The sequence below is a fragment of the Lepeophtheirus salmonis genome, chromosome 11 (genome assembly GCF_016086655.4).
Source record: "Lepeophtheirus salmonis chromosome 11, UVic_Lsal_1.4, whole genome shotgun sequence".
NCBI classification, from domain to species: domain Eukaryota; kingdom Metazoa; phylum Arthropoda; class Copepoda; order Siphonostomatoida; family Caligidae; genus Lepeophtheirus; species Lepeophtheirus salmonis.
Window position 1 is genome coordinate 9527726 of NC_052141.2, and position 19074 is coordinate 9546799.

At 31.1% G+C, this 19074-nt stretch overlaps 1 protein-coding gene across 1 annotated transcript in view; it reads right to left on the reverse strand.

Moving 5' to 3' along the window:
* Positions 1 to 3372, reverse strand: part of LOC121125995 (sodium-dependent glucose transporter 1A) — a 61978-nt gene extending 58606 nt beyond the window's left edge. Inside the window, exon 1 of the mRNA XM_040721275.2 lies at positions 3076 to 3372. The gene's annotated coding sequence lies outside the window, so the exon portion shown is untranslated. The remainder of the gene's footprint in view (positions 1 to 3075) is intronic.
* Between the last annotated feature and the right edge of the window lie 15702 nt (positions 3373 to 19074).

Below are 19074 nucleotides of genomic sequence, written 5' to 3' on the forward strand. Positions count from 1 at the left end.
TTAGGGACTTGATATTTTAAATGAAGGAATTAAGCTGTGTAAGACAAATTGTATAATTTTTTTTTTTCATTTTTATTTTTGTTGGGATACAACAAAACGAAATACTTAGTAGATATTTATGTTAATATCATATAAAATATTAAATTAGATATTAATAATAATAAACCAAACATTAATTTATTTGTATGTTTGTTTCGTATTTAAATTTACGTGTAATTTTTTAATAATCCAAGAATATCCATAAAAAAGATGTTAATAAGTAATGCTTTATTTGAGTATTTAATCTAAGTCAAAATAGGTTTATAACAAAAGGGTGGAAAAACTTCAATTATATTGTCATACTAAAAAATAAATATGGAAATTAAGATAATTATTTAATAAAAAATATAGTAAATATATGTTCTAATAGTTCACAAGATATAATTTTGTAAATCCAAAACTAAACTGCCAAGTATTTAATTAATATGATGAATCATGTTATAGTTGGATCTGATTGTAGTGTACTGCGAACACTACCAATATACGGAGGTAACGGACCGGAGCAAAGCCAATAAGAAGACCTTTAGATTGGGTTTACAATCATACACTAAAATAAATATATTCTGCAAGGGATTACTACTAAAAGGATGTAATTAACTCTAATTAATAAAAAGGTACATTACTATCTATTTAAAACAAATCCCTACGTCATGAGATAAAAGTAAATAAAAGACAAAACATAACACTGATGGTGTGAAATTCATTTGCTAACTTATGAATCATTATCAGTAATAACCATACGATCTTTTATCTTTTACAAGAAAACATGAAGATTAATTACAACTGGATAGAAGTAAACCATTTATAAAAGTGGATCAGAATATATTCTATTATTATTTTAATTTTAAATTATAAAACCATTTATTTAAATATTTTGAAACAAAATATGTTCTGACTTCATAATGCATGTTTAAGGTAATAGGCAGACTACCTTGGGGAAAACTACCCGTGGAAGATTGCCCTGGAGAAAATTGTAATGGAGGAAAATTGCCAGTTAGAAAAATTGCTCTGGAGAAAATTGCCCGTATTTTGTTCAAACTTTATGATGAATAATAACACATTATAAATTCGCTTAGTATTATTTATGACAAATATCTAAACATATTCGTTTGTTCCATTCCCCAAGGGAATACCTTCTAATGAGATTAGTAGTATTGCAATACAGTTTCCTTGCAATTTTTAAATTCAATCCAATCTTCTAAGAAATGGATCAAAAGGATTGTTAAGGAGGAGGAGGGGGCGGGATAAATAGCTTAGGGACTAAAAATATGGTTGAATAATCTCCGTCCTCGGATTGACCCGCGGGTAGTATGGGATTGCTAAAAACTACCACCAATTCCTCCAATACATCCAAGGAACCTCTCTAATACTACGTTAAATGCAAATAACATTATTTGAATAGTCATTTAATAATTATTGTTTCTTAAATTTTGTAATAGATACACTCGATTTTGAATTACTTTTTTTGTTTTTCTTTTTAGAAAGGTTAGAGTATCTAACGGATTTATGTTTGAAATAATTTATCTAATCCTGTAAGTAAATGGTAAATAAAAGTACATTTTATTAATTATAATTTTGTTTAAACAAATATCAATATTTTATAAATTCCTAAATAAAATGATGGAATAAATTTGTAACAAAAATTACAAAATACTGGCAATTTTTTCCCGGCCAATTTTACTAACTGGCAATGTTCCGAAGGCAATTTTCTCCAGGGCATTTTTCCGTGCACGATGTTTAATAATGCAACTATAGCAGTTCAGTAAATTTTTATTTTAAAAACTAAAACAATAAAGTATGAACTTACAAATTTTCTAAAAGGCAATATTCCCATATTTTTGTTAACCCTATTATTAAATTTAAATATTCAATGAAAATATAACATTCATAATGAAATCAATTGAACTCAGAGGGCTAGGTTTATATTTCACTCGTAATATAATTTAAGATTGATATACTGGAAATGATATGATTCAAACAAGTAAACGTTTTTAAATTCAATAGTAGTTATAAGTGCTAAGTCATATTTAATCCTTTTAATACATTGTAGCTAGCAATTTTATAATTTTATTCATACAAAATTCTCCAAAGCTAAAAAATAATTATTGTAATATTGTGAGAAAGAAGGCTCAGACAATGATATCCACTAGATCTTTGCAATTTGGAGCCCGGATTATTTTGAGTCAAAAGCATATGGTCCTGATAGAAACGGTCATAACTAATACTGAGAGGCAAAATCCATTTGCTATATGAAATATCTCTTAACAACTTGAAAATAAATTTTGGAGAAGATAACAGATACTCTCTATAAAGGCACATCCATATTCTATTAATTGAAAACAAAATGACTAGGCACAAATTTAATTGACGAATTTGAACAATTTTGGTGAAATTTGGGATTTTTACAGTTCAATTCAACTCAGATTTTACAAGACTATGTAGTTGCTATCCTTTATTTATAATAAAGGATCCTCCCATTATGTTCAGCTTTACCAAGTATTATAGCTACATTATTTTTAAGCAGGATATTTTGATAACAATTAACCTTAATTTGCACACTTTACAGAGGGTTAATTAAAATATTGAGTAGAGCGTTATACAAAGAACGGTAAACTACCATCAACTTAATTTTACGAAAAACAATCATATGTTGCTTTCTTGTGATCGCTTCACATATGTTCAAAATACGTTTAAAAACTCTTTACTTCCTCAAAGTAAATATGACTCGGTTGAAGAATTGCTAGTTCATCAATATATACTAATAAGGCTAATCATCAAGTTGAGAGTGTAAATCCCAACATTTTGTAGGAGGGAAATAGAAACGTCAGTTCACATTCTCTACGAATCTCATAAGATTTATCCTTATGTACGAATGTGTAAACAAAAAATAAAAGAACATCGACAAATCACAATCTAAAAAAACCTTAGCGTAGGTCATTTTCTTTATATTTTCCAGTTTGATATATATAGTTCAGGGGGTTGATCCCTAGGGTATTCTTCCATCTCAATATAAAATAAAGAATAAAAATATCTTACAAGTAGGTCGTCAGCCTGACTCACAGCCTGAGTGAGGGTGAAAAGGAGCGCTTGAAGATGGTGAAGAGCCCTCAATGAAGGGATACTTTAATAGGCGTCTTAAATGATGAAATAACTAATTAAAGTCCAATATTAGCACTTAACACTTTTAAAGGACACTTGAATAAACAAATGTTGCTTCACTGGAAAGTAGAGATTGTTTTCAATGTTATAAACAGTCTCTACCCTTCTTAAATCTATTTTTTATGCAGCGAGGAAAATATGACACCTTAACTCTCTACAAATACATAGAGATATGAAAAATATATCAATCGTCTTATTTGGTTACATTTCGGAAGATTAAATCGTAAGTTTTAAGAAGAACTATTACATTAACAACTTATTTTTGTTGAGATGCTCACAATGAGAAAATTTCAGAATAGACTTGACTACTTACCTAATAAAATATTGTATTAAATTGTTACTAGTAATAAATCCATTTTTTATTTCTCAATTTTAATTGTTTTTTTTTTCAATGAAATGATGGAATCAATATTACTAGAACAAGGTTAAGTAACAAGAAATGACTCGGTAGTAACAGTAGATTTATTATAAAAACCTCTCTTTTTTTCAATTTCTAGTCCTTCTGGTATGACACACCTCTTGGGGTTCTACAAATAGTCACTGCACAGAGTCTTTTAGTTTTATTAATCTAATTAAATTAAATATATGAAAATTCAAAAATATTAGGACGTATTATTTATTAGCATGTGTTATGTCTATGTTTTAATAATTTATAAAATTTAAAAACGTATTTTTGGCATTATATTTTGTAAAATATCCTCTCATAAATATCGAGTACCCACAAATTTTTACTTTTTATGTAGTATGAACAACCCAAACTCGTCTCAATGACGTCACCAAAATTGAATGTGAGAGATTACTTTTATAAATCTGCCTGTGCTTGGCCACCCATTTTCTTGTTCCCTAACCTCGTTCTAATTATATGGAATGGAACAATGTACAAGCAGTAATAAATGCCTATGACCCTAGTAATTAGGCATCGGCTAAAAACAAATTTTGCTTAAATTAAATGGAAGATCACTCCCCGAGAAATCCTCGGTATTTATCTCTGTTTTTCATGAGCAGATTCACACGTAAATATGATGTGTTCTGTCCTCAAAATGAAAGATTAATACCATAAGTTTGTAAACTTTTTGTAATCTATTGGGATGACTGATTATTAGGGATTGGGCTATTACAAAAAAATAATCCCGAAACCAATTCTTTAATATTTGAAATAATAGTTTAAAAATACAACTTTGCTATAAATTTCTAAGAATTACAATTGACAAAATAAGTTGCCTTCCTTTATTTCATGTAAATACTATTTATAGTGATGTGCCGAGACTTTAATTTTGCAGCAGGATAATTTTTGAGTTTTGAGAACAAAAAAAAAACACTCAAGGATTTACAAGCTTTACTCGTTAATTACCTGACTACTCGTGACTCCACCCAACGCTTTTGTTCGCTAAAAAACTCGTCAGATAAAAAAATCATATTTTTTAAAGAATGATTAAATTTTGAAATTTAAAAATTGTTTTCGTAATTTATTTTCCAAGATTAACTAAAAAATTAATTAAACTTATTTGAATATTAGTCATAAGTGAAATTCAATATTTTTTATTGTCTACACATCAATACTTTACTATAGTTTAGTTATAAGTTATAACCAATAATATTAACAAAAAATATATTTAAGCTTAAATCTCAAAGGATATGCCTAATGAATTAGAAGCTAGCAGATTGAAAAATCAATTTTGACCATTCAGATTTATGTTCAATAGTGGTCCCACCCAATATTCCTTTATTAATTATAATTAATCTATATTAACTTTTTAAGTTTGTCGTATGTCTATTGGTCTTTGGAGGACTTTTGAGTGTGTGCTTAATTAACTGCGTAATTCCAAGCAATATCCAATACTCCCACTAGTCTAAAAAATCAAAGATTACTGGGATTAAGAATACACAATGCACAAAAATCAACGAGTTTCTAAAAAGTGCTGCTGCCTGTGGGAAAACATAAATTCTAAATTTCAGAGAGTAAAGAAGCCAGTCTTGGAAGATTGACATGTTATAATCGACTCAAAAAAGAAAAATAGAGTATCCCAAGTAATAAATAATAATCCATAAGAATCAGAATCACTAATTAAACCTTATTTTCTCGATGCCGATTCCAGAAAAAAAACATCTGATTATCCGATTCTGGATTTCGATTAATCGTCCCATCACTACTGATTATTAGTTTTTGTCTTAAGATTACTCAGTAATAAAAACGAACAAAATTCGTTCCACGGAACGACAGGCATAGTCTTAAGAACGTCTGTACTCGATGATTTTATAAATTGATATTATAAATATATATTAGATTATATTTATTATTTATTACCAGTTCTTATTATTTTCTTGTACGGAGTACTTTGAGATCAAAGAATATAATTCTACCGTAATTTATGCAAAAAACATGTCATTTTATTAAATGTGTATATGTTACGGGCAATATTTTATAAATGATTTGATTAAGATAGTATTTCATTGGAAGCTATTTGATAATTTAGCCCAGGGATGTCCAACCTGTAAATCGCAGGACAAATTACGGTCCATTTATGTTTAGGTGTGGCATACTACTCATTCTCACTTCAAGTAGTATTTTTTAGCAAAATTATCGCAATATAATCAGAACACGTAGAACTCCAAAATACGTACAACCATGGAAAAAATATTTGACAGTACCACTTATTTTCTGAAACTCTAACAGGTTTGGCAGTTTAGCTTTTTTAAAAAGCAGTTTGGCTTTGAAAAATAAATTTTGGTTGGCCGCAATGTTGCCCGTTACCCACAGGTTGGACATCTTTGCACTAGATTATCAAATTGCTTACAATGAAATGTTATTTTAATCAAATCAAATTGTTTGCATTGAATTGTTTAGTAATCAAATTACTCAAAATTAAATTTAAATTGACCCCTCTATTGGAAATTTTATAGACTGCCCGAGTATTCTTCAAATTGACTGCTCTGACGGGCATTTGGCTAAATGTCCAATTTTCCATATTGCCCTTAACATACATATTGTTATACTTGATTATTTAGACGGGTAAATCAAAATAAAAAATCATTCAAAAATACTTGTATGATAAAAAAACATTGAGAAAAAATTATTTAAAAAAATTATTAATACACAATGACTTTCAAGTTCCAACAAGATTTAATATTTTGACAGCAAGAATATTAAATTTTAATGCAAAATAAAATTCCTGAGAAAGATTAATTTAGTGAAAATTTAAGGAATCAAATAGTTTCTTTTTGGATGTAAGGTTGCGTGATACAATAAAAGTAACGATGTGCAGAAAATTAAAAGGAAAAACAGAGTACAGTTTTTTAGTAAATAATTAATTAAGTTTATTAATCCTCAATTTAAAATTACTACATATTTAATAAAAGCTAATAGTGGCATTATCATGATAAATGAGGGATTGTGTGAAATAAAATTTTAATCATTCATGAGCATATTGAGAATTATTGGCAATAAAATATAGATTCAAAGGAATAAAACCATTTTAATTAATTTCGGGGTGTTTACAAGGGTTGAGACTCGGTCCAGCATCTATTTTTTCCCGGTTCTATCTTAAGTTATTTTTTCTAGACCGATTTGGACCGATTTTTTTCTGTCTAACTTTGTAGATTGATTTAGATTCGGTTGCACTTTATGGACCGATTTTTTTTGGTCTCATATAACCAATTTTTTTCCCTAGATGAACTGTCGTTCATTTTTTCCAAAAAAAATCTCAACGATAAGCTCTTGTACAAAATACTGCCTACTTATATGAGATCAATCAAAAATTAATCTGAGCTATCTCTGTTTAAACTTTGTATAACGCATTGTACATGAAAAAACATATGATGTCATGTTATAAACAATTTAACTGTAAAATCAGTCTAGCCCGTTTTTTTAGGGACTGAACTAAACCTATTTTTTCCTTTGGACCGATCTAGAGCGAATTCTTATATGAGACCAGTCCATACCAAGCTTTTTTGTTGGACCAAACTAATTCTGTCCAACAAAACATATAACGATCTCAGACCGGTCTAGGATTTTCAGACCGAAAACCAACACTAGTGTTTACTATCCCATTTTACAAAAAGTGGTTAAATACAAATCATATGAAACTGCGAGTAGTTTCTACTTTCAGTTTTTGCCACTCGGAGTTCATAATCTTTTCAAAGGTTGTATATGTGACATCATGTGCATAGCCTCTATATTGAGTTGCAACTCTGAATTATTTATTATAAAGGTTCCAATCAAGTCAAGTTCCATATGACTTGTTATATTTCCCAATTCAATTTTATAAATGAACTGTCGGTTTCTTCAAATGTCATTATTAATAAATATTAATTAGTGAAATGCCAATTAGTATATTTGAAATTTTTGGCACTCTCTCAATAAAACCACATTGTTAGAAAGTAATTTATGGCAATATTTTGTATGGAGTTATATAGTTGAATCAGTAAAATATTTAAACTAATTACATGCCCTTTAAGATACTCAAAATGGTCCCTCAAAAGCATTGAAAGCTCCCCTAATGATGAGTCAATAACCATTTTTCATTAATATACAAAAAAAAAAAAAAAAAACAGATATGGAATTAATAAGCTAATCATTAGATAAAGCGGACATGATGATTGGACATATTATCAGATCCATGGATTATACACTTCTATATAACATTAATAAGATAAAAGACTACTGAGGGAGGGGTAAAAAAGAAACGAAGTATTATAATCCCTATTCAATCCACAATGAGCATTATCCTACCAAAAAATCCAGATGTAATAATCTTAATGAATCTTTATTTCTTTTGTAATTCACCATATGGGGTGCATCAATATAAAATCAATCTTGAACAAAAATTAAAACAAGGGAAAAGCCAAATATTTTTTTTTTACTTTGTATACAACATAAAGACCAATATGTCATTCAGATATTATATCCTATTAAAGGCCTTGTATTCAAATTCGTGAGAGGAATTAAGATACCATAGAGTTTTACCGGGTAAATTGTATCAGTTTGCCCGTATTTTTTTTCTTTGTCTTTTTATATCGAAATCAAAGAAACTAATAGGGGATAGTTGACAAAACGAACAATATTTAATTGGAATAGGATAGGGGGGATCTCGACTAAACTGATCACAATTTATTGAAAATTTTTCAAAGTAGAATTAGATAATCAATGGAGTTTGTACAGTCTATTTCTATTTATGTATATTAATATTATTTTTTTCAGGAGTGAATGGATTTGATGTCATAGAAGTTCATCTCCATGATACTTATTACATTCATCCTCTAATTATATGATAATTGTTCATGGTAGATACAAGAAAAGGCTATAGTGATTTACGTAATGAGATGTGATCTCCTCTGGCCTCATCCCTCCGTCCACGGATTGCCATTGAGTCTCCCCTCCCTGAGAGTAAGTTATAAGAGACAAACTCACAACACCCTCCTCATAATGAGTCCTTCCATTTACTTTCATAATCATAGTAAAAAGTGAATGTCCGAATATCTCGACAAAGTCGAGATCCTCTCCTTCCAATCTAATAATATATTTTAAGCATTGGAATATTTTTTCCTTAGTATTAAAAAAGTTGCAAGGATTGAATTTCAACAATCTGCTGTCAAATTGTCTCCAATTTCGAGATAGAAAAAAAAGTTGGACGACCAGGCTAACTTATACAACATATTCCTTTTAGCAACGTTTTATTACTTTTATTTACTTGAAAATACTTATATTGGCCCTAAAATGGCCCCATTCAAAATAAAATACAATATTTCATTGTAATGATTAGTTTTGTGTACTTTAAATGGTTTTTTTTTGGGTGGGGGAGGGGGTTCAGCCCTTCAGTCTAACCCCGTCAGTGGTATGTTATTTATTTCATTTAACACTAGGTGGTAGTACTTCCATTAGCCCCCCAAAAAAAAAAAAAACAACTTTGACTACTGCTTCAGAATTTCGTTTCTAGAATGAAACCCTGGATTATTCTCCGACTACTTCTAAAGTCGGATTACCCCGAATTTTAAAAAAGAAGGTGATGTTGTCAAAGCCTTTATATACTTTATTACAAAAAAGCTAGAAGTATTAAGAAGTAAATACCTTCTTTTTTTTTTTAAATCAATATTTTCTACAAAAAAATTAATGTTTACAATTTTTCACAGAAAAATATTCAATTTTTTTCTCCAATTTGTTCTATTTTTTGTATAAAGCTGTGGATTTTGGAATTTTTTTTTTTTTCAATAATTTAATTTTTCTAGAATAGCTTTGGATTTTGGAATTTTTTTTCCAAAAAGTTAAATTTTTTGCCAATAATTTAAGATTTTTTAACTTTTTTTTTTGCAAAGAAATTATTTTTTTCCTGAACTACTTTTGATTTTTTATATTTTTTAAGAATAGCTATGGATTTAAAAAAAAATTCCTAAAAAAGAATAAAAATACATTGTGCATCTTTCAATGTTCCAGTAGGTAAATGATTCAAAATCTTCCATTTAGGATCATGTTGCTTCTTGACAAAGACACAATTGTTAAAAAGGAAAAAAATGGATATTACGAATACTTTGTTAATAGAAATACAAACGTAATACACACTCAATTTTGAGGAAAAGGCTTCTAGTTTACTTTTGTGTTGACGGAATACTCATGTTTAATTGTTTTTTTATTGTATCTTCTTGCTTGTATAAAAGCTATTTTGCAATAAATCAATGCAAAAAATATAGGACACTTTTATTGGAATTCTATATGAGGTTATACATTTGAAACATATTTCTAATATCCCTTTTGGGACAGAAGGGATCCAATTCAAGGCCGGAGTAACTATTCAATCCACGTCTCTATTGTATCCTGCAACCTTTCCATTGAATGCAAGCTGGCCAATCTCAATTATTCAATCTTTAAAACGTAGGTTTCGAACCATTTCGAAGGAATCGTGGGATACTACTGCTAGGGTTCGGTGCAAAGAATCATTGGCATTCATTTACAGTCCATTTTTTCATGAAAAGGGCATAAAGATATATTCAAACTTTTACATAAATCAATGGTTCTATTATAGTTATAGATTAAAATGGGGGACCTCGTCCATGAAAGTCAACATGAGTTTGTGAATATGATATATCCCCATATTTCATTCATTTATCACAATCATAAACTGTGATGTGCTCGCTTCGACCCTTCACTTGTGCTTCCCTTCCTCTGCCTCAGTTGTAAATTATCCTGCAGATTTTAAGAAAAAATTTCAAGGAAATAATGGCAGTGGAAAAAATAGGAAGATAAAAAAAAGGAAAAGTGTCTAAATGGGAAAAATGGCAAGATTCTTTTAAACTGATATAATATCCATCACCAATATAATATATAATTTGAGAAAAAAAACAAAAAAAAAAACGACAGTGGTTCCAATGGAAGGAGTGCTACTCACTAAATTGTCAGTTATTAATAACAATATCATTAGACATGATGGACTATTCATATTGGGCAAGACTCTTGGATTGACTGACAAGCATTTGAAAAATACTAGGCAAGAGTAGCGATTTCCACTTCGTTATGATCCAGGATGTGTCAGAAAAAGAGGTGGTTGGCTGTGGAGTGACAAACCACTGAGAGGATTGGGGTAGGTAGTCAAAGGTCGAGTCGTTGAAGAGTGCGAGGAAAACTGTAAAGATCAGTACAGTTGGATCAATCTGACATTGCAGTTGAAGGATGGTCTTTGTCTCTTCATGAACCTTCTTTCATCTCCTGTTGCGGATAAAGTATGTTGGATCCCTTCTTTTGTAGTATTCTTAGAGAACATGGAAGTATTTCTGTCTTCAATTAATGAAGATCGATCCAAGCATATGAAAAACACTTCTAAATAAAAAATGTATCGCTTCATTTATCTAATTGTTTGTGTTTATTATGTTTGATATGTTTCAACATTAAAATAATAGCTAATATATCATATTCTTGCTGTGATAATCCTTAGTAAACAACATACATATTCATTTGATCACAAATTGATAGATGTAATTTTAATGATTTTTGTATTGATTTTTTCCCCATGGAATAAGATCTAAATTACTTGTATGTTATGCATTTTTGAAACATTCATAAACCAAAAATAACGATTCAAATTACTAATTTGTTGATACATATTTTATTAATAAAACGAACTTTTTAAGGGCCTTTGAAAAAATATAAGTGTATTTATGATCACCAGAAGTAGAATAATACCCACCATGATCAAAAAAATAAAAAAAGATTGTATTTCTCTGTAATTGAAAGGTAAAATTGAGTTAAATAGACACAACAGTTTCACAAATGCCAAACTTTAAAATACAATATAGTTAAGAGAAATATGAGGCACCTGAAATCTTTGAAAGCCTGAAACCTTCCCCTAGAGTTGGCTCTAACTATACGTACTTAAATTAACCAAATAAAATAATTACATGAGTGACGAATGAATTTTTTTAGAGCCTTTTTATCGTCATAAAATATGTATTTACATTTATTCAATGAATAAATTAATTGATGGAATTAAGCATTGACAAAGAAATTTATATTAATATTTGTTTTACATGTTAATGAAGTTGGAGCTGGCATCTCATTCTAAATTGGAATGCATGAATATATAGAGTGATAATATTCATATTACTTTTTTATCACTTAAGGCTTAGATATGGTTGATAGGCTCCAAGAAATGGTGTTCAAGAAAACTCATAAAAGGCAAAAACAACTCTTTAAATGGTCACAACCACGGGGGTAGTTATCTGCATCCACTTATTCTTCGTCCTCCTAGGAATTCATATTTTTCCATTAGGATATCCGTTCCAGTTAGAACACGCCTTCCTATCTCAGATCTGTAATGTATTCCTGTTTTCCTCCCTCTTGTTCTTCTTCTTGTTCGCTTATTTTCTTTTATATATATGTGTTTAAAGTAGAGTGGTTTACCTTGTATAAATAGTCTTGTATTTTATGTAATTATTAGAGTAGGTTTTGTATTAATGAGGACACAGATATTCCTTTAATAAGGATTGTCTTTCTCCTCAAAGCCATTCCTTCACCTCATCTCTCTCAGTCATCCTGGACTCCTCCTTATAAGTAATTGGAACCTCCTCGCCTTCGTCAAGAGACAACATTGGCGACGAGAATGGGATCAGAATTATGTGACCTCCCTGCTGTGGGATTGTCGGCGAGGCTAGCCCTGCTGGAGTTGGGTAGCCCTTTTTCGTCGATGGGGAGAACGCTCGTTAGTCTACGAAAGGCGGAGCAATATGGACTGTGCCTCAGGTTGGGCCTCGTGGAGGAAGGAAGAGAACCATGGTCACTTAGAAGAAGAGAAGTGTGTGTCTGTGTCCGGGACCACATCTTTCAAAATGGATTTCACACTATGAAGTTCTGGTTCTCTGTTGTTCCTACTCTCCCGTTCACATCATTGGGTTGTGAATGTGCATTGATTTCTCCACTGGATCATCCCGAGTTGGATGAGGGTACTTCGAGTGAGATCGATATTTCTCCCAGGGACGAGCAGGGTGCTCGTGTCCCTAAAACTTCAGTAAGGGCGAACGTTATGTCTCCCAGGGACGAGCAGGGTACTCATGTCCCTAAAACCTCTAAAAGGGTGATTGATATTTCTCTCAGGGACAAGCAGGATGCTCGTGTCCCTAAAACCTCAATGAGGGTGGACGTTATGTCTCCCAGGGACGAGCAGGGTACTCGTGTCCCTGAAACCTTTATGAGGAGTAGTGTTCTCCTTTCTCCGGTGCGCGTGCTGAGAGCTATGGTGATAAAAAATTTATATATAAGAGCGAATGGTTAGTCCGCGCCTGGATATGGATGGAACGGATCAATAAGCGGCTATTCATGGAGAGGAACCTTTTTAAGCACCGGCATGGATTTGGTGCTTGGGGGTGGTGTGATGTATTTGTGTTTTCCTCCCCCTTGTGCTTCTTCTTGTTCGCTTATTTTCTTGTATATATATATGTTTAAAGTACAGTGGTTTACCTAGTATAAATAGTCTTGTATTTTATGTAATTATTAGAGTAGGTTTTTGTAGTATAAAGAATACAGATGTTCCTTTAACAAGTGCTATATTATTCCTCCACGTGATTCCTTCTCATTTGTCTCTCGGTCGTCCTGGATCTCTCCACCTATAAATAGTTTGTGTTTCCTCACCTCGTCAAGACACAACAAGATCTTCGCTTCAACTTCAGGTTACACTCAGTCAAGGGAACTGAGCCTCTTTGTGCCTCACTTGCTGGATGTCATCTCCTTGAATACAAGTATCGTTCATTATACAGATGTCCCTTAGTATCAGAGTAATTCATAGTTACTTCTGACCTTGCAAATCATCACCTCTATGCTCAAGAATACATCCATTGCTCCATATCTTCCATGGAATTATCACATACTCCTACGAGAGTTTCAGAAAGCGACATAACAATCGGATCAAAGACCCAACAAGGAGCCAAGAGAGTTCTCATCCTCCATCCACAGATTTTTAATTGACGTTCTTCAGTCGATTCCTCCTTAAGTCAACTCTGCTTCAACTCTAACTCTAAGAGAAATATTTCGTTGATACGAGTCATTCAGTGCCCTTGATGCATTTAACGAATATGGTATGAATCACTAGTCTCTATCACACTCATTTCAATATATGATTGAATTTGTGCTGTACTGTCTACATCAACAATTATACATTCTAAATACTCCAGATTTAATCATACTTGTAAGTTTTTCTTAAATGGAAAAAAAAGGTCAGGGCTTTCTTAAACTCTCTTGCTCGATATATTTCTGTGCAAATGATATTATGATGTAATATTATGTACATAAATAGGAACTGTTAAGTAGTGATCATATGATAAAAAAAGTGACTTCTTAACTACTGTACACTTATACAGGAATATCTGAATGCCATTGCAATTCAAAGACTTATTCTGTAAGGAATCATCTTCTCAATGATAATAAATAAAAAAAAGATTTTCATAAGAGGACATTGGCCTCGTGAGATAGTTTCTGTAATTACATGAAAGAAACGAAGAATAAAACAATTCAATAATTATTGATTGTAGAAAACGATACAAACACTTCTTAAGGTTGATTGAGAGAAAGATCGAACAACTAAAATCCAATCTCGAATCCAATCCAATAGAGGATGCATTGAGGTCCTTCAGGACTGTAGTATTTGATTTTTCCTTATATTAGTTAAAATATCGAATTATTACGAGCACTCTCTCTTTTGGTGGGAAACAAGCAAGGTTTTTTGAAGAAAGGATTTGCTTCTTCTGTGGAAACAAGCTAGAGACATTCAACTACTTTTTATTTGAGTGTAAAACAAATATATTGGACCACTTAACCTAGGAATTCTTTCCAAATTCTACTTTATTTCAAGACCAACAGATTTATATTTTATTTATATTGGTCTTGGGTCTGACAAAATAAATTTTATTGTAACCAAAATAAAGCATATTGTATATAAGTTAAGAAATACGAGAACACCTCTGTCTCCCTGTTTGTTAACTCGTGTCTTTAATATGATTGAAGTTTCTATTGAATAGATGTTGAACTATAGATGAACTGTTTTACAAAAAAAAAAACTCTCATTACATGTTAAAGATTTTTCCTTCTTAAGCTTGTCAACCTTCATCACGGATATAACGTTATCCAGTACACATGAAAGAGGTACTATATTACATTATATATTTAAATAGTATCTCTTTAGTACTTAAAAATGAATATTTACATATTTTTAATTAAGTTTCATGTATATGTTTCAAGACAACAATACAAAATATACCCTCCTGTTGTTAATTGAGCTGAGAAATTCAAACAATTTAAAAAATTGGTACACGGAACTTTTAATGGTTCATTCGATGATCCCTTGTTATACTGAATTATTCTTGGGTCATTTCACAAAATATTGTTTATTTTCTATTTACATCTGGTCAAGTTTGAGTCCTTCTTTGTGGATCTTTAATGCTAGTCAATGGAAGAACGTCTATAGAATTTTAATCAAGGGGAATGTTATATCTAATATAAAAAACAAAGAGTCGATCATAAGTGTAATAAATGATTTTCTCTATATGGAAGCTATGGCTTCCTTATACCCTCGATTAGTAAATACTAAAATCAACTAGTATATCATTTACGTAAATAATTAGCATTTACATTTTCCAGGATTAAAAAATCAGAGTCAATTTTCCGTTACAGATGACATTACTAATTACTTAGGTTGTGCCCTAAGTGGTCTTGTGGTTCTAGCGGTTCCAGATCTTGAACAGCTAGAACCGGAACCGACAAAGTGGAACTGAGACTGGAACCAAGACTCCTATATATTGCTTAGTGGTCTCCGGTCTTGTGCTTTTGTTCCTATATAGAATATATAAAGAAAGTCAAATATATATTATCAAAATAAATTAACTTTAAGTTAATTTACCTGACTTTTTTTTCTGTAATTGCAGCGTATTCTAATGATTTTTGGGGTGATACAGTTGTATCTGTGTTCCAAATACTTAAGGGCTTCTTATGAATCTGGAGGAAATGGTTTTAGGCACAAGACATTGTAAATACAAGAGAGAAGGGGTGAAGGGTCGATTATGGACCCAGGTTTGCTACTAAGCTTGAAAGGGCCATATAATATGATAAGTACAATATTTCTTAAGCCAGATTTTTCCAAATGTCACTATCCCGAGGTCCCCTACACTTCTTCAATTTAAACTGAGGGCCTCTTTATACGAATTTTCGGGGCCCCTGCTGCAACTTAGAGTACTGTACACTCTGTGTATAAGGTAGCAACACCCTGTTTGTGTCTAATATAATTTCCTTGGCCCAAATTTTCTAGCAACGCCCCTTGTTTTAAGTACTTGTTACCAAACTGAGGGTGTATAAAACAGAACCGAAACCATAGACTGGAACCGAGATGGATAAAGCTAAAAAGCGGCCAAAACCAAAACTTTTCAAATGAAACAGCCAAGACTGGGACCGATAGAACCACTAAACCTGAACGAGGCGCAACCTTGCTAATTAGTAATTAGCGTCATCAGAGTTGGCTGGCTCATAAATAAAGACGTCACATCAAAATGTGACTGTCGTCACTTATTTTGAATAATTCCTTGTAATAACCGGGTTTAATCTGTATCAATAGTCTCAAATACATGGTATCTATAACTATATGTATTGATATATATATATAGATAGCATTATCTTATAATATCAATACTTTTTGACATCCTTAATGTATACATACTCGATGCCACATGCAGAACACACGCTAAATTTCATAAATATAATTACAATGTTATTGTACAAATATGATGTACATCAGGGAGCAGTATATAGAGTGCACTCTATATACACACTCGATCCTATAATCAAACGCCGGCGGGGTTTCATTAATATGATTACATTGTTATTTCTAATTTCAAAAAATATGTATATGGTATATAGTGATGAAAATTGTGGGTATTTTGTGCATGTTAAAAAATGTTAACCCTGATAATTTGAAGATTGTTTTGGAGGAGAGCAGCTACAATCAGCTGTGACAAGGGAGGAGGGGAAGAATGAAATAAACAAGGACGTAGGAAAGAATTACTCTGTTGTAGATCCTCAATTCCTCTCAGAGTACAATAAGGACTAAAGGCGGGACATCTATCGATATTTTGTAAATATACGTGTATAAGTCTGGAACGGACCAATATACTATATATATTTAAAAGGACGTTCCTTATTACAATCTTCAAACCTCAACAAGGATAGAAAATGGCACAAAAAAATTAGTTTTGGAAGCACTTTAGTTATCCATATGATTCCAAATAAGGTTCCTTTTAAATCACAACACCTCTTAATGAATTTTGCTTGAGCCGTTTTATACCAAACTATATGAATGGACATAGGTACTTCTAGGGAGATAAGGAAATAAGTAGGATGGCCTTGGTTTCTTCTCTCTTTTAATCAGGTGAAAAGGATTCATTCATATAATGATATATGTGTACTTTTTTCTGATGATCCTGGTATTTATTGTATCCCAAATTATCTTATAATAGTTGTATCTACTTTTTCTTAAATATATAAATATACACGTAATTTCATGCAGGATTTGAGAAAATATCTTTAGTCAATAATAGAATATTTAAATTATTTTATCACGAGAGTCAATTATAGCCCGTTATTAATATCGTACATAATTTAAAGAAATTGTCATGGAATTGTTAAAACTTGACTAAGTATAAATACAATCAGTCAATTTGAATAATTAACATTATTTTTAATGCTTAAATTTTTATCCACTATATGGAAATAAAAGTTGAATACATTCATTTCAAGTTATTTAATTTGTGACAAATATATTTAATTATAAATTTTATTGGCTTCAACAAGTGGCTAAAATAATTATTCAATAAATTGGTATAGTGAAGGAAAAAAGTAATTCATACTCTGCCGATTTTGTAAGTTTGGCCGTCGACTAGGAAAAGAACAAAATACTATTTTACTCCTCAGTTAATATTTCTAGTGACATTTCTCTTTATTCACAACTATTCAACACATTTTGGGCTCAAACTGGTAGCATTTACTTTAAAAAGTTACATCTTGTACAAAATCGAAATTATGCACGACATACAAAGGCCGTTAGATAAATTTGTGCAAAGTCCGAGAAATGGCATTCTCTTTGAAGAACACACACCAATTTTTAGAGAGGTTAGTTTATTTCTTTCTGTTTGGCATTTGTTTAAAGCTAGGAAATGACCGGAAAGATTATGACGACTGTCTTTTGGGTTTGCAAGAAATAATCCTCGTTTACTTTCTTGAAAAGTGTAAAGCTATTACAAGTGATTATTAATCATTGTTATTGGCCTGTTTGAAAACCAAGCTGCTAGAAAAAAAACCACGATTGGCCAACAAAAAAGTCATTTTCTATCAGGACAATGCACACACCTCAGCAGTTGTGGTCCCAAGATTAATGGAAATGGGGTTCAAACTCGAGATTCTAACAGCACTAACAATATCAAGCACCTTCATTCTTTGGTCATCCATCACCATATCATCGATTTTATCAACAATGTCTGGAGTAGTAACCTCAACAGGCGTCCAGGACGTACAACGTCCCTTGTGCCCATATGTCAACTCCAAAATTTTGAAACCACTTATAAACTGCTCTAATCGAAGTTGCTGAGTCCCCATAATGTTTATTAAGCTTATTTTTAGTCTCTTGAGGCGTTTTGCCTCTCATAAAGTAATATTTAATCTGCACACAAAATTATTTTTCGACCATTTTTGAAAAACACTCCACTTCTTCCATTCAAAATAATCCAAACAGGAAGACATAAACCAATCTGCCTTGGTGTGGGTCCTTCCAAAAGATGTTATTAACTAAACATAACCTCGATACGCGCCAGCAGTGCCATCTTTTGGACTTTGCGCAAACTTTTCAAACGACACTCGTATATTTAATAAAAACAATATATTTGGATCTTCTCTTTCATTTGATGTTTGTTTGATATTTCTGTTATGTTGACACACCATACGTACATTTGATATCCCTTGAATTTTTTTTTAATTAAATCATTTGTTTTTTTATTATGTCAAAAAATATATACAAATGAGAAATTAATATTAAATTACATGTATTATTGTAAATATTTTTCTATGTATACACATATTTTAATATAAAATTACCCTATGAGGAAAAAAATGGATAAAGTCACAACATATTTTTTTAATTTGATGTTAGAGTTCAAAAGATGTATTCGGAGATTCACTTGATTACTCCATAAATATGTATTGGTTGACAAAAGTTTAGTTGCATTTTATTCATAGAAACAAAGAAATATCCTTCAAATGCCCGAAAAAAAGTATTTCAGGGACGCGGTTTGAATTGTTAAATATACATAAAGAAATGATTTTTTCATGTTGACCCTTTAAAACAACCTAGAAAAATCAAGATATAG